Source organism: Silurus aristotelis (assembly GCF_946808225.1).
Source record: "Silurus aristotelis genome assembly, chromosome: 9".
NCBI lineage: Eukaryota > Metazoa > Chordata > Actinopteri > Siluriformes > Siluridae > Silurus > Silurus aristotelis.
In genome coordinates, this window is record NC_139582.1 from 25,535,757 (window position 1) to 25,556,761 (window position 21,005).

Sequence of the window (21,005 nt, forward strand, 5' to 3'; positions counted from 1 at the left end):
TCTTTCCAAATCGAAACTGGCAAAAATCTATCCTGGGGTTGAGGACAGATGTGACAGATGTCATGCTTCCCCCTGTCATTTAAGTCATATGTTTTTTCTGTGCCCGAAATTACATGCATTCTGGACAGGTTTTTTCAGCATTATGTCCTCCATATTTGGAGTGCAGTTGACGCCATGCCCATTGATCGCTATATTTGTGGTTACCAATGAGTCGGTATCACTGAGTTTTGCACACAGAGATGTTTTGGCTTTCTCATCTTTGTTGGCCAGACGTTGCATACTTCTGCACTGGAAAGCAATAGGATGTCCTTCCATCTCTCAGTGGTTTAAAGATTTGATGTTCTTTCTTAAGTTGGAGAAAATAAAATATACGCTGAGGGGTTCTACTGACACTTTTTTTTGCAAGTGGCAACCTGTTATTTCCTATTTTAGGGGACTACAGGTGTTACCTGATTAAAGATCCAAATCGGTCAAAACTGGACTGTATGCATAACCTTTCTTTTGTTTCTTCGGTTGTTTAAACGGGGATGTGGGGTGTGTGTGCGTGCGTGCGCATGTGTGTTTCTGGGGGTTTGTTTGCGTTTTGGGGGGTGGGGGTGTTTGCTCTTTGTTTGAAAAGGAAAAATGGAGAATTTCTGTTTACATTTTTGTATCTGTGATTGTTGATTTTTCAATTAAAAGAATTGAGAAAACATTTTTTTTGAGCTCATGGTTTTTGCTTACATATTGCACTTTTACTCTAAATGATGGTTATGAATATTAAAATTAATTTTTTCACTAACTATCACATTTTTAAGGTAAATGTAATATTTTTGTAAAAACTTGATTTGTATAGTCATTTTATTGTTTTGAGTTCACAAATTCACTTTTTTAAAAGTTTTCCATTAACATATGATTTATAATTCACAATAACTTATATTTTCATGATGACGGTTAATTGATACTTTTTTTTTTTAATAAAATTATGATTATGAATATGAAATAAAATATTTTATTTAATATTCTTGAAAATAAAATTAAAATATTTTAATAAAAACAATAATGATTTTATAAAAGATAGTTTTTTTTCAAACCATTATCACGTTTTGCGTTGAATTTGTGCACTTTTAACAGTTTTTATTTAAGTTATGCTTGTGAATATGAAAAATCATAATTTTACATTATCTTGTAAAACCTTGATTTGTCATAATCACACTTTTCATTGAATTTTTGCACCTCTTTACAGTTTTTTATGAAATTATCCCTTTCAATATGAAAATTAATATTTTACCAAATTCATATTTATATGTGAAAAGTCATATTTATGTCAAAACATGGTTTATGAAGATATCATTATTGTTCAGTTACTTGATTTTTAGTGAAATAATGCTTATAAATATGACTATTTATATTTTCACAATAACTTGTAAAAACTTGATTTGCAATTTGATTTTTTTCATAGTAATTTTGCATTTTTCAACATTTTTTCATGAAATAATTCTGATGAATATAAGAATTTATAATTTTACCACTTAATTTCATATATATATATATATATATATATATATATATATATATATATATATATATATATATATATATATATATATATATATATATATATATATAATTTTTTATTATTATTATTGTTTTTTATTAATTCTTTTTTTTTTTTTTAAGTTATATTTTTCTAAGACCATGGTTTTTTAATGTAATTTCTTTTGCTTGCATATTGCACTTTTTAGCGGTTTTTCATTAAATGATGCTTATAAATATGAAAATTCATATTTTTTTACAATAACTATCACATTTTCAATTAAAATGTCATATGTATTTTTCAAAATATGATTTGTATGGTCACTTTTTTGTTTTTTTGTTTGTTAAAGGCAAATCTTTTAATGTTTTCCATGAACATATGCTTCTGAATATGAAAAATCGTATTTTCCTAATGACTATTATATTTTGTTATGTAAAAAATCTTATTTTTGTCAACCCATGGTATGTCATGTAAAAGTTTTCGTTCACCGATTGCACTTTTTAACGTTTTTTCATTTAAATGTTGTTATGAATATGAATATTCATATTTTTACAATAAAAATTTTTATAAAAAAATTTATATTTCTGTCTAAACATATTTTTGTCATTTCATCGTTTTGTGCAATTATTGCACTTTTTATTAGTTTTTAATGAAATTATGCTAATGCATATGAAGATTTGTATTTTCACAATAAAAATTTTTATGATAAAGGTTAACATTTTTTTTATGAAATTATGGTTATGAATATGATATGTAATATTTGGATAAAACGATTTTTTTATAAAAAATAATTTAGATTTTGTTCAAACGATTGTCATCACGTATTGCGTTGAATTGTTGCACTTTCAATGGTTTTTAGTTAAATGATGCTTATGAATATGAAAAGTCATAATTTCAAAATTACTTGTAAAAACTTTGTCATATCACATTTTTCAATGAATTTTTGCACTTTTTAATACATTTGATGAATAAAAAAAATTAAATTTTACCAATTAATTTCATATTTTTATTTTTAAAAAGTTATATTTTTCTCAGCCCATGGTTTTAATGTAAGTTTTTTGCTTACATATTGCACTTTTACTTTAATTCTTAATATTTTAAAATATCATTTTAATTTATCATTTAATTTATAATTACATTTTTTTCGTTAACTTTTTGCACTTTTAAAGATTATTTTGTAAAATTATAAATGTGAATGTGATCATTCAAAATTTTACAATAACTTGTAAAAACTTGATTTGTCATTTCACGTTTTTCATTGAATTGTTGCACTTTCTTAATGAAATTTTTCTGATGAATATGAGAATTTATATTTTACCAATTAATTTAATCTTTTTATTTAAAAATTAAATATTTTTTGAACAAACCATGGTTTTAATGTAAGTTTTTTGCTTACAAATTGCACTTTTTTACTGTTTTCTATTAAATGATGCTTATGAATATGAAAATTCACATTTTCACATTAACTATCACATTTTTATCATCTTTTTGTCATCTTTTTGTCAAAAACATGATTTGCATGGTCACTTTTTTGTTTGTGATTCACTTATGGCCCACTAATGGTTTTCCATTATTATATGATTTCTATTTTCACAATTACTCATATTTTTATGGTCAAGGTTAACGTTTTTATGAAATTATGATTATGAATAGGAAATTATATATTTTAATAAAAACAATCCATCTTTTATAAAAAAAGTAATTATTTTCAAACCATTGTTTGTCATCACATTTTGTGTAGAACTTTTTCACTTTTAATGGTTTTTAGTTAAATGATGCTAATGAATATAAAAAGTCATATTTTTCACAATAAGTTTTAAAAACTTGATTTGTCATATCACATTTCTTTATTAAATTATTTCACTTTTTTTTTTAACAGTTTTTCATTAAATTATTAAATTAAAAGTAATATTTTTCCCAAACATAAATACCGTGAAAGCTTTTTCATTCTCTTATTGCACTTTTTTCAACAATTTTTCAGGAAAATATCCTTCTGTATATGAAAATTTATAATTTACTAATTAATTGGTGAAGAAGGCCCGGCACTGGTGAAGATGGCCCGGCAGCGTCTATACCATCTGAGAAGCTTAACAGACTTTAAACTACCCTCTTAAGTGCTTAAAGACTTTCTACACCTGCACCATTGAGAGCGATCTGATGGGTAGCATCACTTCCTGGTTTGGGAACAGCACCATGCAGGACAGGCAAGCCCTCCAGAGGGTGGTGCGTTCAGCTAAGCATACCATCCACACCGAGCTCCCTAACCTGCAGGACAGCTACAGCACGTGGTGCAGGACCAGAGCCAGGAAGATTGTGAAGGACCTCAGCCATCCCAACAATGGACTCTTTTTCTTGTTGCGTTCAGGCAAACGCTTCCGCTCCCTGAAAGCAAACACCGAGGAACTCTGGACTCGCACAGCACAGTGCACTTTATACCACACCATACCGCACACGGACACTTTATGGACAATTACATAAACCACCTCAAACCCAGCCATTAGGAAGGCACAAGCCAGTGCACTCTTAGTGCCGGTCCCAAGCCCGGGTAAATTGGGAGGGTTGCGTTAGGAAGGGCATCCAGCATAAAAACATGTGCCAAATCAAATATGCGGATCACAAATGAGAATTTCATACCAGATCGGTCGAGGCCCGGGTTAACAACGACCGCCACAGGTATCGTTAGCCGACAGGGTACCGGTGGAAATTGGGCTACTGTTGGCCGAAGGAGGAGAGAAGGAGAGGAGGAAGACGTCTACAGAGACGGCAGGAAAAGGAGCAGTGTAGGAGAGTGAAGGTTCGGGTTGGTACTTTAAATGTTGGTACTATGACGGGTAAAGGGAGAGAGATCGCTGATATGATGAAGAGGAGAAAGGTAGATATGTTGTGTGTTCAGGAGACCAAGTGGAAAGGGAGTAAGGCCAGGAACATTGGAGGTGGGTTTAAACTGTTCTATCATGGTGTGGATGGAAAGAGAAATGGTGTAGGGGTGATTCTGAAGGAAGAGTGTAGTGGAGGTGAAGAGAGTTTCTGATAGGGTGATGAACGTGAAGCTGGAACTTGAAGGGATGATGATAAATGTCATCAGTGCCTATGCTCCACAAGTTGGCTGTGAGATGGAGGACAAGGAAAGATTCTGGAGTGAATTAGATGAAGTGGTAGATGGTGTACCTAGGAAAGAACGATTGGTGATTGGTGCAGACTTTAATGGGCATGTTGTTGAAGGGAACAGAGGTGATGGGTAGGTATGGCCTTAAGGAGAGAAATGTGGAAGGGCAGATGGTGGTAGATTTTGCTAAAGGGATAGAAATGGCAGTGTTGAACACTTGTTTTAAGAATAAGGAGGATCAAGGGGTGACGTATAAGAGTGGAGGAAGGTCCACACAGGTGGACTATGTTCTATGCAGGAGATGCAACCTGAAGGAGATTGGAGACTGTAAGGTGTTGGCAGGGGACAGTTTAGGAGACCAGTGTGGTGGTCTGTAGGATGGTTTTGGAGGCGAAGAAGAAGAGAAGGAGAGTGAGGACTGAAAGAAGAATAAGATGGTGGAAACTGAAGGAGGAAGAGTGTAGTGTGAGGTTCAGGGAAGAGGTCAGACAGGGGTTCGGTGGTGGTGAAGAGGTGTTGGGTGATTGGGAAACTACTGCAGGAGTGATGAGGGAGGCAGCTAGAAAAGTACTTGGTGTGACATCTGGAAATAGAAAGGCAGACAAGGAAATGTGGTGGTGGAATGAGGAAGTGCAGGAGAGCATAAGGAGAAAGAGGTTGGCAAAACAAAAGTGGGATAGACAGAGTGATGAGAAAAGTAGGCAGTAGTACAAGGAGATGCGGCAGCAGGTAAAGAAGGATGTGGCAAAAGCCAAGGAAAAGGCATATAAGGAGCTGTATGAGAGTTTGGACACTAAGGAAGGAGAAAAGGATTTATACCGATTGGCCAGGCAGAGGGTCCGAGCTGGGAAGGATGTGCTGCAAGTTAGAGCAATAAAGGATGGAGAAGGAAATGTGTTGACTAGTGAGGAGAGTGTGTTGAGAAGGTGGAGGGAGTATTTTGAGCAGCTGATGAATGAGGAAAATCAGAGAGAGAGATGGTTGGATGATGTGGAGTTGGTAAAGCAGGATGTAGATAGGATTAGTAAGGAGGAAGTGAGAGCAGCGATTAAGAGGATGAAGAGTGGAAAGTCGGTTGGACCAGATGACATACCTGTAGAAGCATGGAGATGTTTAGGAGAGATGGCAGTGGAGTTTTTAACCAGATTGTTTAACAAGATTCTGAAAGGTGGGAGGATGCCTGAGGAATGGAGAAGGAGTGTGCTGGTACCGATCTTTAAGCATAAGGGAGATGTGCAGACCTGCAGTAACTACAAGGGAATTAAGTTGATCACTCACACCATGAAGTTATCAGAAAGAGTAGTGGGAGCCAGGCTGAGAGAAGAGGTGACCATCTGTGAGCAACAGTATGGTTTCATGCCGAGGAAGAGCACCACAGATGCCTTATTTGCTTTGAGGATGTTGATGGAGAAGTATAGAGAAGGACAGAATGAATTGCTTTGTGTATTTGTTTATTTAGAGAAAGCGTGCGACAGGGTGCAGAGAGAGGAGCTGTTGTACTGTATGAGGAAGTCAGGTGTGTCAGAGAAGTATGTGAGGGTGGTGCAGGACATGTATGAGGACAGTGTGACAGCAGTGATGTGTGCAGTAGGAACGACAGACTGGTTCAGGGTGAGGGTTGGACTACATCAAGGATCAGCCCTGAGCCCTTTCCTGTTTGCAGTGGTGATGGACAGGTTGACGGACGAGGTCAGACAGGAGTTTTCCTGGACTATGATGTTTGCGGATGATTTATTAGAGAGTTTATTAAAAAGACAGCGCATGCATCAATTGCTAAGCTTTTAGCCAAAAGTTGTGTTACTTTAGAAGCAAAAGGTGTGCTGTTATCACTTTCAATCACACTAGGAATCCAAAATCTAGAGATGATCTCTGTCAGATGTGTATGGTAATGATTTAGCTTCAACTATTTCATAAGGTAATCTTACAACCGCATATCCACATAAATACACATCAGAGGGTTTTGAACATGATCTATCTACATATTGGAAATCCCCCTCTTTCAGGGCCGTATCTAAAAGATCGGGCCTACAAGAGGTCTCCTGTTCAATGTGTTTAATGCAATCGTGTGTGTCATCAAAACCATCTAAGTCAAGTATTCGCATGCATAAGGGCATCCGGGGGGTGATGGCAGGTGGGATGGAACACCGTCTTTCATTATATGCGGATGATGTTCTTCTTTACTTAAAACAGCCACAGTTATCCATTCCCAGCCTGTTGGAGACAATTAACGATTTTGGTCAGTTTATTGGATTTAAAATAAATTTTGGGAAATCCCAGGCCATATTTTTAAATACCCCACAACCGGTTAAGTCACATTGTCCCTTTCACGTCACAGACTCTGGGTTTCTTTATTTGGGCATACACATAACCTCTGACTTAAAGGATTTATTCTTAAAGAACTACTCACCCCTAATGGCGAGACTTAAGCAAGACATGAATAGATGGGCCCCTTTACCAATTTCTTTCTTTGGAAGAATTAATACGATCAAAATGAATGTGCTCCCCCGTTTACTCTACTTATTTCAGTGTTTACCCTGTTATTTGGACCAGAACTTTTTTAAGGATCTGAATGCAGCTATTGGTAGGTTTGTATGGAACAATAAAAAACCTAGGATTAATCTTGATTCTCTTTTGAAGCCGAGGGAGTGTGGCGGTGGCTCTTTGCCCAATGTGCGGCTATATTATTGGGCTGCTCAGATTAAACAAATGCTTAGGTGGTTTTTGGATGATACAGACTCCTTGTGGGTCAGTATGGAATCTTTTGCATGTGCGCCAAGACTGCTAACGTCCCTTCCGTTTATTAATAACTTTAAGGAGGTCTGCCCAGTAGCTGGGAATTTTTTGCTTTTGAACACACTTTTGGCTTGGGATGATGTCAGGAGATATCTCAATGTCCCCAAGAATTTGTCCATGCAATCCCCGATTGCTTTAAACCCTGACTTCCCTGACTCGTTAGCCGGTATTAGCCTTCTGGCCTGGGCCAGAAAAGGGTACTTTGGCTGATTTATTTACAGGAAAGGTGTTTAAATCTTTTGAGACGCTTAGGATAGATTACCAAATTCCCCAAACAGATTTTTTCAAATTTCTCCAATTGCGGCATTTTATTGAGTCTGGAGTGAGACAGGGGAAAATTCGCTGGGGACTTTCTGATGTTGAAGATAACCTTCTTCTTCCGGGGGCGCTAAAGGGACCGATTTCTTATCTGTATTCTCTGTTATCGGAAACCTCTTCTCCTTTGGACCCTTTGAGGAAGGTTTGGGAAAGGGATATGGGCCAGTCATTTACTGATGACGAATGGCTTTCTATACGAGAGGAGGTTTTTCATAAATCAATCTCAAGCTCTGTGCATGAACAAAACTTCAAATTTATATACAGGATATATCTTACTCCAGTACGCCTCCACAAAATGTACCCAAACGTGTTTTGGATGTGTTTTAAATGCAAATCTGAAATAGGAACGTTGATGCATTTATTTTGGGACTGTAAGAACATCAAACCTTTTTGGCAGGAGGTACATGATTTGGTTCAGAAGACGCTGCGTAGACAATTTATTTTGTCTCCAACTATTTATTTACTGAACTGCAAAACATCACTGGATTTCTCTACTGACTCGCAGTCTTTGTTAAATATAATTACTTATCTGGCGAAGAAATGCATACTTATTCTATGGTCATCACCAAAGGTACCGACTTTAAAGATGTGTTTAGCACAAATGGCTAATCTTCTCCCTTTGGAAAAAATTACGTACGACTTACAGAATAAGTCCGATGTATTCTGGCGGATATGGGCCCATTTGTGGGATTTACTTACTCTGCAGGCGAGACCCTAGCCCTGATTTATGTTTTTCTTTTTTGTGTTTTGTTTTGTTTACCCATCTGTAGTTGTTTCCATCCTGTTTTGATTTGCCCTTTGCCTTTCCATGGTCACTTTCCCGTATTAGCGTTATGTTGTTGTTATTAATATGCTTGAGTGTATGCTGTGTGTGTTGACTGATCGGCTCTGTTGTTGTTTTGTTTTAACGAAAAATAAATAAAAATATAATAAAAAAAAAACAAAAAAACATCTAAGTCAACAAAGTCTAGCAGATCATGCAGCGCTGCTACAGCTGAATGCGGCTGAGAAAAAGGCTTAATGGTTTAGATTTCTGTCGCCAAGAGCGTGATTTCATAACCAGATCTATGTCGTGCTGTTATATCTTGTGTGTTTGAGGTTATGTAAAATAGCTGTTACCTGATGTGAGTTGTACAGTAACAAAGGATGTGACAGCACCATTTTCTCAGCATCCTCGACCATCAGATACGCAGCAGCCATTGCACTGCAAGCATGAGGGCAACCCTTGTGCTATGTTGTCTAAAGATTTGGAAAGATACGCAACAGGGCGATATCTGTCACCATGTTCCTGGGCTAGAATCCCCGCAGTCCCCAGCCTGAGCCAGGACATTGCAAACAACCACTGATGCTTTGTGGCAGTCTAGCTCAGTCAGTCCTGTGACAAGGATATCATCTGCGTATTGAAGGATGCAGGTTGTTTCTGTAAAGTGTATATCGGCCAAAGTTCTGTGCACTACAGCGGAGAATACGGTAAGCGAGTCAACAAAACCCTGAGGAAGACAGGTCCAGGTGAAGTCCCCTATAGGTAAACGCTAAAAGCGGCTGCGTTTCTGAGGCCAAAGGGCCACTGAAAAGGCAGACCAAAGTTCAATAACAGTAAAAAATCTGTGAGTTGCTTGTATAGAGTTAACAATTGTAGCTACATCGGGCACCGATGGAGCTAACAGAATAACTATTTTAGTAATTTCTCGTAAATCTTGAGTTAGCCTCCAGCATTTTTTATCCGCATTCAAATCTGGATTAATCGGTGTGTTATAAGGTGAATGTGTCTCAATCAAAACACTTTGTGATAATAAATTGTCAATAACTGGGGCAATGCCAACATTCTTCTCTTATGACAATGGATATTGTTTAACAAAAACTGTATGGTCCCTTACGAGGGAAATATCAAGGTCAACGTGTTGGAGTGACGTGAGGCCGCCTTCGGAATTACGGATAAGCGGGAGAGAATGAATGAATGGATGGTGTGTTTTCATGAGTGCATGATACATATGGCTTTGCCTGGATTAAACCTGCCCCATCTTTGTGAGAGGCCCATAATTTAGGGTTTACTTCACCTAAAATTGGCTCATCAGGAATGTTTGTACTACAATGGAAGAAATATTTTGGATGTGGCTGTGGCTCAGTTGAGAGCATGAGGACAGAGGGAAAAGAAAGTAAAACAATGAAACAGAAACACCATTCCCATTGTATGCATCATATCTCTTCCTTAAAGGTTTAAAGATGAGTTTGAAATGATTGTGAAGCTATGATGAAAAAAATATTTTTTTATTATTGTATAATTTATTTATTTATCTATTTTTTTCGAGCATATACAAATTATCGTGGATTCTTTTAGATACTTCAGACAAAATCACCTATTTATATATGTGCCAGACCATAAAGAAATGTCTTCTAATCTTGCATCTTAATGTCTAAGGTGAGGAAAACATTGTCGTGATGGATTCATCCCACCAAAGGAAATTGTTATCATTAATTAATCAAGTGCTTCATAATGCTTATGAATATGACCATTTATATTTTCACAATAACTTGTAAAAACTTGATTTGTTATTTCATGTTTTTCATCGAAATTTTGCACTAATGAATATACTTGCTCACAGATGGTCACCTCTTCTCTCAGCCTAGCTTCCACTACTCTTTCCCATAACTTCATGGTGTGACTGATCAACTTAATTCCCCTGTAGTTACTGCAGGTCTGCACATCTCCCTTATGCTTAAAGAGCGGTACCAGCACACTCCTTCTCCATTCCTCAGGCATCCTCTCACCTTCCAGAATCTTGTTAAAGATTATTATATTATATTATATTATTATAATCCTTTTCTCCTTCGTTAGTGTTCAACCTCTCATACAACTCCTAATATGCCTTTTCCTTGGCTTTCGCCACATCCCTCTTCAACTGCTGCTGCATCTCCTTGTACTCCTGCCTACTTGTCTCATCACACTGTCGATCCCACTTCTGTTTTGTTAACCTCATTCCCCTTATGCTCTCCTGCACTTTCTTATTCCACCACCACGTCTCTTTCTATTTCCAGATGTCACACCAAGTTTGTTTCTATCTGCCTCCCTTATCACTCCTGCAGTAGTTTCGCAATCATCCAGCACCTCTTCACCACCACCGAGCCGCTGTCTGACCTCTTCCCTGAACCTCACACTACACTCTTCCTCCTTCAGTTTCCACCATCTTATTCTTCTTTCAGTCCTTACTCTTCTCCTCCTCTTCTTCGCCTCCAAATCCATGCTACAGACCACCATCCGATGCTGTCTAGCTACACTGTCCCCCGCCAACTCCTTACAGGCTCCAATCTCCTTCAGGTTGCATCTCCTACATAGAACATAATCCACCTGTGTGCACCTTCCTCCACTCTTATAGGTCACCCTATGATCCTCCTTCTTCTTAAAATACATATTCACTACTGCCATTTTCATCCTTTTAGCAAAATCTACCACTATCTGCCCTTCCACATTCCTCTCCTTAAGTCCATACCTAACCATAACCTCCTCATCACCTCTGTTCCCTTCACCTACATGTCCATTAAAGTCTGCCCCATTGCGAATCGTTCATTTCTAGGTACACCATCTACCACCTTATCTAATTCACTCCAGAATCTTTCCTTCTTCTCCATCTCACAGCCGACTTGTGGAGCATAGGCACTGATGACATTTATCATCATCCCTTCAACTTCCATCTTCCCATTCATCACCCTATTAGAAACTCTCTTCACCTCCACTACACTCTTACTGTACTCTTCCTTCAGAATCACCCCTACACCATTTCTCTTTCCATCCACACCTTAATAAAACAGTTTAAACCCAACTCCAATGTTCCTGGCCTTACTCCCTTTCCACTTGGTCTCCTGAACACACAACATATCTACCTTTCTCCTCGCCATCATATCAGCTACCTCTCTCCCTTTACCAGTCATAGTACCAAAATTTAAAGCACCAACCCGAATCTCCACTCTCCTACACGTCTTCTTTTCCTGCCATCTCTGTAGACGTCTTTCTCCTTTGCTTCTCCTCCTTCGACCAACAGTAGCCCAATTTCCACTGGTACCCTGTTGGCTAACGATGCCTGCGTTGTTAACCCGGGCCTCGACCGATCCGGTATGAAATTCTTAATCGTGACCCGCATATTCGATTTGGCACGTTTTACTCTGGATGTGCTTGTGCCTCCCTAATGGCTGTGAAATACTTTTTAGTGAAATAATGCTTTTGAATATGACCATTTATATTTTCACAATTACTTGTAAAAACTTGATTTGTCATTTCATGTTTTTTATTGAAATTTTGCACTAATTAATATAAATATTCATATTTTTACAATAACTATTTTTATGAAAAATTTTATATTTCTGTCCAAATTTATTTTGTCATGTCACTTTTTCATGCACTTATTGCACTTTTAAAAATCCCAGGCCCAGATGGTTTTCCAGGTGAGTTTTTAAAAATCTTTATCGATAAATTGGCACCGCTGCTCCTTTGTGTGTTCAATGAATCTCTGGATCAGGGCGTGCTACCACCCACTTTCAATCAGGCCTCAATAGCCCTTCTCTTGAAGATGGGCAAGGATCCCAACCTGTGCAGGTCGTACAGACCGCTGTCGCTGCTGAATGCCGATGTAAAAGTGCTGGCGAACGTGATTGCATCCAGGTTAGAAAATGTACTACCACCTATCATATCTATGGAGCAGACTGGATTTATAAAAGGGCAACATTAATTTTTTAACAATCATACACTTTTTAATATAATTTACTCTAAGCAGTCATCGCCTTTCCCTGAGGTTGTAGTCTCATTGGATGCTGAGAAAGCGTTTGATAGTGTCGAGTGGGAATACCTGTTTGCAATATTAAAGAAATTTGGGTTTGGTGATACATTTGTCTCTTTTTCCAAATCTCCGCAAGCCAGTGTTCGTACAAATTATATTAGCTCTGATTATTTCAGTCTCGGGCGTGGAACCCGGCAGCGGTGCCCACTGTCGCCACTGCTATTCGCCCTTGCCATTGAGCCATTTCCATTAAACTTATCCTCATTAGCCTTTAAGGGTATAACTCGCAAGTGGCTGGAATATAAGGTATCGTTATATGCTGATGATTTGTTGCTATATGTGACTGATCCTGAAGACTCTGTTCCTGTCATTTTATCTATCTTGGATGATTTTGGCTTTATATAAACTGAATTTCCATAAGAGTGAGTGTTATCCGGTAAACAATACCGCTCTACAACTTCAGCGTCTGAATCTGGCATTTAAATTCAACAGTTCAGGCTTTAAATACCTTGGTATTATGGTGACCCATTCCTTACCCAAACTTTTTCATGCCAATCTTGCTCCGCTTGTGGTAGACATGAAGTCTTTTTCAGAGGTGGAGCAGTCTGCCTGTTTTTAACGGGAAAAATCAATGCAGTTAAAATGAACGTTCTGCCCAAGTTTCTTTATTTTTTTCAATCGCTTCGACTATTTTTACCCAAGTATTTTTTGGATTCTTTAGATAGAATCATTAAATATTTTCTTTGGGGTGGAAAACCGCCCAGAATCCGTAAGACTTTATTGCAGAGATGTAGGCTCAGTGGTGGGCTTGCTTTGCCCAAGTTTCAAATATACTACTGGACTGCACATATTCAAAAACTGAACTTCTGGACCAATTCAACAGAATCCACTTGGTGCAATATAAAGCTACTGTCTTGTAGATCATCCTCTGTATCTGCTCTGCTTTGCTCACCTTTTCCGAGCAAACCATCTCGATATACTGACAATCCAGTCGTACTGAACACACTTAAGATTTTGTTTCAGTTTAGGCGTCACTTCAAATTTAGGGCTCTATCAGCAGAGGGTCCCTTGAATAAAAATCATTTGTTTCCCCCGTCACTTTTAGATTCAGCTTTCTCACTATGGCCCGAAAAAGGCATCAAGCAACTTTATAATTTGTACAAAGATGGCATCTTTAGAAGTTTCACCAGGCTGTCCTTGGAGTATGGGCTGCATACAGCTAATTTTTTTTCGATATCTCCAAGTCCGCAGCTTTGTATCTAAATGCCTTCCCAATTTTCCCTCTGTACCCCCAAAGCAACCTTGGGAGAGTTTAGTCATGTTTACTCCACACCAGCGTAGTTTGATTTCCCGGATATACAGTTTCATTTTATCTCTCAATAGCTGTAATGCAGATAAAACCAGGACCACTAGGGAGGAGGAGTTAGGGCTGCAGTTTGGCGACGAAGGTTGGGAGAAGGCCGTAGATAGATACGGTCTACCATTTCCTGTGCCCGCCTCAGTCTAATTCAGTTTAAGGTTTTGTACAGAATTCATCTTTCCAAATCGAAACAGGCAAAAATCTATCCCGGGGTTAAGGACAGATGTGACAGATGTCATGCTTCCCCCTGTCATTTAAGTCATATGTTTTTTTTGTGCCAAAAATTACATACATTCTGGACAGATATGTATGTATCTAGGACGAAGAGAAAGCGGTTTTTCGAACCAAGCGTGTATGCATAAACAGCATGCATTTCCTCTTGATTATTTTACATGTTTTATGATGATATATGATATTACAAATCATTTTCTGACCAAACTATGACATTTTTCATAGAAAATAATAGTTATTTCAAAAATATAAATTTTTATATTCAAAATCATAATTTCATAAAAACTGTTGAAAATTGCAAAAAAGAGAATGAAAATGGTGTAGAAAGTCAAAATTGATGAAAAATGTTAGAACAACACATTTGTTAAAACCTTTTATGTGCTGTCAGGAATGAGCTATCTTCTGGTCTGAAAATGCGATTCCGCAAGTCTCAGGCTTCTAGGACGAAGAGAAAGCGGTTTTTCGAACCAAGCATGTATGCATAAATAGCATGCAATTCCTCATAATTATTTTACATGTTTTTGATGATATATGATATTAAGAAACATTTTCTGACTAAAATAATGACATTTTTCATTAAATTGTTATAGTTAATTAAAAATTATTAATTTTCATAGTCATAATCATAATTTCATAAAAACTTGCAAAAAGGAGAATGAAAATGGGTTAGAAAGTCATAATTGATGAAAAACGATAAAACAACACATATTTGGCAAAACCTTTTATGTGCTGTCAGGAATGAGCTTTCTTATGGTCTGAAAATGCAATTCCGCAAGTCTCAGGCTTCTAGGACGAAGAAAAAGCGGTTTTTCGAACCAAGCGTTTATGCATAAACAGCATGCATTTCCTCGTGATTATTTTACATGTTTATGATGATATATGATATTACAAATCATTTTCTGACCAAAATAATGAAATTTTTCATTAAATTGTTATAGTTATTTAAAAATTATTCATTTTCATAGTCATAATCCTAATGTCATAAAAACTTGCAAAAAGAGATTGAAAATAGGTTAGAAAGTCATAATTGAAGAAAAACGTTAGAACAACACATTTGGCAAAACCTTCTATGTGCTGTCAGGAATGAGCTTTCTTATGGTCTGAAAATGCAATTCCGCAAGTCTCAGGCTTCTAGGACGAAGAGAAAGCGGTTTTTCGAACCAAGCGTATATGCATAAACAGCATGCATTTCCTCATGATTATGATGATATATGATATTACAAATCATTTTCTGACCAAACTATGACATTTTTCATAAAAAATAATAGTTATTTCAAAAATATAAATTTTCATATTCAAAATCATAATTTTTATAAAAACTGCAAAAAGAGAATAAAAATGGGTTTGAAAGTCATAATTGATGTAAAACAATACAACAACACATATTTGGCAAAGCCTTTTATGTGCTGTCAGGAATGAGTTTCTAACGGGCTGAATTGCGATTCCGCAAGTCTCAGGCTTTTAGGACAAAGAGAAAGCGGTTTTCGAACCAAGCGTATTTGCATAAAAAGCATGCATTTCCTCATGATTATTTTACGTTTATAATGGTACTGGTGTCAACAGTGCAAAGTAATGGTGAGTGTGTTAGAGAAGTAAAGAAAAGAGTGCAGGCAGGGTGGAGTGGGTGGAGAAGAGTGACAGGAGTGATTTGTGATAGTAGGGTATCTGCAAAAATAAAAGGGAAAGTTTATAGGTCTGTGGTGAGACCTGTGATGTTGTATGGATTAAAGACAGTGGTATTGATTAAAAGACAGGAGGTGGAGCTGGAGGTAGCAGAGCTGAAGATGTTGAGGCTTTCGTTGGGAGTGACGAGGATGGATAAGATTAGAAATGAGTTTATTAGAGTGACAGCGCATGTAGGATGTTTTGGTGACAAGGTGATAGAGGCGAGATTGAGATGGTTTGGACATGTGCAGAGGAGGGACATGAATTATATTGGTAGAAAAATGCTGAGGATGGAGCCACCAGATAGGAGGAAAAGAGGAAGGCCAAGGAGGAGGTTCATGATTGTGGTGAGGGAAGACATGCAGGTAGTTGGTGTAAAAGAGGCAGATGTAGAGGACAGGGTGGTATGGAGACAGATGATCGGCTGTGGCCTAATGGGAGCAGCCGAAAGAAAAAAAAGAAGACAATGATGATATTAAAAAACATTTTCTGACCAAAATATGACATTTTTCATAAAAATATTACTTTTTAATTTAAACTAAAAATTATTCATTCTCATAGACATAATCCTAAATTCATAAAAACTGTTGAAAATTGCAAAAAAAAAGAATGAAAAAAATAAAATAAAAAGAATGAAAGTTATAATTAATGAAAAACGAATCAACAGCACATTTTTGGCAAAGCCTTCTACGTGGTGTTAAGAATGAGCTTCTTATGGTCTGAAAACGCGATTGCACAAATCTCAGCCTTTTAGGACGAAGAGAAAGCGTTTTTTCGATCAAAGCGTATTTGTACAAACAGCATGCGCTTACCCATGATACATTTACATTTTTATAACGAGATATGATATTACAAAACATTTTCTGACCAAAATTTGACATTTTTCATATAAACGTTATTTCAACAATATGAATTTTCATATTCATAATTTCATAAAAACTGTTGAAAACTACAAAAAAATGAAAATTAGTTAGAAACTCATAAAACGAAACAACAGCACATATTTGGCTGTCTTCTGCGTGCTGTCAAAAATTTGCCATTTTTTCATAAAAAAAAAAGATGAAGGAAAATATTTTATTAAAACAAAAAGTTCTTAAGAGTGAACGAAAAACAAAAATGTCTCCCATGTTCTGAATATAATTTTTTTTTTCATTTCAACCCATTAAAAAGTCCATTAATTAAAATGAAAACTAGACATGACAATAATATGACTTTTTAATAAAAAATATTTGTTAAAAAGTGTAAGTGTTAAAGTGTTAAAAAGTGAAACAAAAAATGTACATAACAAATCATGTTCTAACAAAAATGAAATTTTTATTTAAAAAAAATTAATGTTAAGAATAAGTACATTTTCATACGCATAAGCATAATTTATTGTAAAACCGTTGAAAAAGATGGAAAAGCTGATGAAAAAATCGTGTTTTGGTAAAAATATGACTTTTACATAAAAGTCTGAAACTTATTGTTAAAATTAGAAATTTCATATGGCATAATTTCATAAAAAAATTGTTAAAAAATCCTATGTGAACGGATAAAAGTGACATGAGAAATCAAGTTTTGACAACAAAAAAAAATATTTGAGTTCTTTCATAAAACATATGATAGTTATGACTATATATATATATATATATATATATATATATATATATATATATATATATATATATATATATATATATATATATATATATATATATATATATATACGCTGGGTTGCCGATCGGAAGGTCTGGGGTTTAAGCCCCGGTATCGCCAGGCTGCCACTCTTGGGCCCTTGAGCAAGGCCCTTAACCCTCTATGCTCCGGGGGTCCCTTACGAGGAAAATATCAAGGTCCGTGACGTCGGAGTGACGTGGGGCCGCCTTCCCGTGGGCTCACCACCTGCAGGAGGGACCGTAAGGGACGGTGCTGTGAGGATTGGGCAGCAGTCGAAGGCGGGGGCCTGCTTAGACTGCTGCCCCCGTGACCCGAATTACGGATAAGCGGGAGAAAATGAATGAATGAATGAATATATATATATATATATATATATATATATATATATATATATATATATATATATATATATATATATATATATATATATATATATTACATATATATATATATACACAGTGAGGAAAATAAGTATTTGAACACCCTGCTATTTTGCAAGTTCTCCCACTTAGAAATCATGGAGGGGTCTGAAATTGTCATCGTAAGTGCATGTCCACTGTGAGAGACATAATCTAAAAAAAAAATTTCCAGAAATCACAAGGTATGATTTTTTAACTATTTATTTGTATGATACAGCTGCAAATAAGTATTTGAACACCTTAGAAAGTCAATGTTAATATTTGGTACAGTAGCCTTTGTTTGCAATTACAGAGGTCAAATGTTTCCTGTAGTTTTTCACCAGGTTTGTACACACTGTAGGAGGGATTTTGGCCCACTCCTCCACACAGATCTTCTCTAGATCAGTCAGGTTTCTGGCCTGTCGCTGAGAAACACGGAGTTTGAGCTCCCTCCAAAGATTCTCTATTGGGTTTAGGTCTGGAGACTGGCTAGGCCAACCTTGATATGCTTCTTACAGAGCCACTCCTTGGTTATCCTGGCTGTGTGCTTCGGGTCATTGTCATGTTGGAAGACCCAGCCTCGACCCATCTTCAATGCTCTAACTGAGGGAAGGAGGTTATGACCCAAATGTTCTATTTTGGTCTCATCTGACCACATGACTTTCTCCCATGACTCCTCTGGATCATCCAAATGGTCATTGGCAAACTTAAGACGTGCCTGGACATGTGCTGGTTTAAGCAGCAAACCTTCCGTGCCATGCATGATTTCAAACCATGGCGTCTTTTAGTGTATTACCAACAGTAACTTTGGAAACGGTGGTCCCAGCTCTTTTCAGGTCATTGACCAGCTCCTCCCGTGTAGTTCTGGGCTGATTTCTCACCTTTCTTAGGATCATTGAGACCCCACGAGGTGAGATCTTGCATAGAGCCCCAGTCCTAGGGAGATTGACAGTCATGTTTAGCTTCTTCCATTTTTTAATGATTGCTCCAACAGTGGACCTTTTTAAACCAAGCTGCTTGGCAATTCCCCCGTAGCCCTTTCCAGCCTTGTGGAGGTGTACAATTTTGTCTCTAGTGTCTTTGGACAGCTCTTTGGTCTTGGTAGTTAGTAGTTGGATTCTTACTGATTGTATGGGGTGGACAGGTGTCTTTATGCAGCTAACAACCTCAAAAAGGTGCATCTAATTTAGGATAATAAATGTAGTGGAGGTGGACATTTTAAAGGCAGACTAACAGGCCTTTGAGGGTCAGAATTCTAGCTGATAGACAGGTGTTTAAATACTTATTTGCAGCTGTATCATACAAATAAATAGTTAAAAAATCAAATATTGTGATTTCTAGATTTATTTTTTTTTAGATTATGTCTCTCACAGTGGACATGCACCTACAATGACAATTTCAGACCCCTCCATGATTTCTAAGTGGGAGAACTTGCAAAATAGCAGGGTGTTCAAATACTTATTTTCCTCACTGTATATATATAAATTTGTTTTGTCATGTCACCTTTTCATGCACTTATTGCACTACATCCTACATGGGCTGTCCCTCTAATAAACTCATTTCTAATCTTGTTTTGCTACCTCCAGCTCCACCTGCTGTCTTTTACTCAATGCCACTGTCTCTATTCCATACAACATCGCAGGTCTCACCACACCCCTATAAACTTTTCTTTTTATTCTTACTATCTACTATTCTTAGTTCCTACTATCACAAATCACTCCTGTCACTATTCTCCACCTACTCTACCCTGTGTGCACTCTTTTCTTCACTTCTCTAACACACTCTTCATTACTTTGCACTGTTGACTCCAGGTACCTGAACTCGTCCACCTTCTCCCCCTCTTCTCCCTGCAACCGCACCACTCCACCGTATTCGTTTTCATTTACGCATATGTACTCTGTCTTACTCCTACTGACTTTCATTCCCCTTCTGGTCCAACCGACTTTCCACTCTTCATCCTCTTAAACGCTTCTCACTATTCCTCCTTACTAATCCTATCCACTTCCTGCTTCACCAACTCCACATCATCCATCTCTCTCTGATATTCCTCACTCATCAGTTGCTCAAAATACTCCCTCCACCTTCTCAAAGCACATCCTTCCCAGCTCGGTCACTCTGCCTGGCCAATCAGTGGAAATCCTTTTCTCCTTCCTTAGTGTCCAACCTTTCATACAGCTCCTCATACGCCTTTTCCTTGGCTTTCGCCATATCCCTCTTTACCTGCTGCCGCATCTCCTTGTACTCCTGCCCTACTTTTCTCATCACTCTGTTTTACCAACCTCTTTCCCCTTATGCTCTCCTGCACTTCCTCATTTCACCCCCATGTCTCTTTGTCTTCTTTTCTATTTCCAGATGTCACACCAAGTACTTTTCTAGCTGCCTCCCTAATCACTCCTGCAGTAGATACCCAATCATCCAGCACCTCTTCACCACCACTAAGCCCCTGTCTGACCTCTTCCCTGAACCTCACACTACAGTCTTCCTCCTTCAGTTTCCACCATCTTATTCTTTTTTCAGTCCTTACAGTTCCTTCTCCTCTTCTTCTTTGCCTCCAAAACCATCCTACAGACCACCATCCGATGCTGTCTAGCTACACTGTCCCCCTCCAACACCTTACAGTCTCCAATCTCTTTTAGGTTGCATCTCTTACTTAGAACATAGTCCACCTGTGTGCACCGTATAGGTCACCCTAAGATCATTCTTCTTCATAAAATATGTATTCACCACTGTCATTTCCATCCTCTTAGCAAAATACCATCTGCCCTTCTACATTCCTCTCCTTAAAACCATACCTACCCATCACCTCCTCATCACCTCTGTTCCCTTCACCTACATGCCCATTAAAATCTGCCCAAATCACCAATCGTTCATTCCTAGGTACACCATCTACCACGTCATCTAATCCACTCCAGAATCTTTCCTTCTTCTCCATCTCACAGCCGACTTGTGGAACATAGGCACTGATGACATTTATCATCAGCTCTTCACCTCCACTACACTCTCACTGTACTCTTCCTTCAGAATCACCCATACACCATTTCTCTTTCCATCCACACCATGATAGAACAGTTTAAACCCACCTCCAATATCCTGGCCTTACTCCCTTTCCTCTTGGTCTCCTGAACACACAACATATCTACATTTCTCCTCTCCATCATATCAGCTACCTCTTTCCCTTTACCAGTTATAGTAC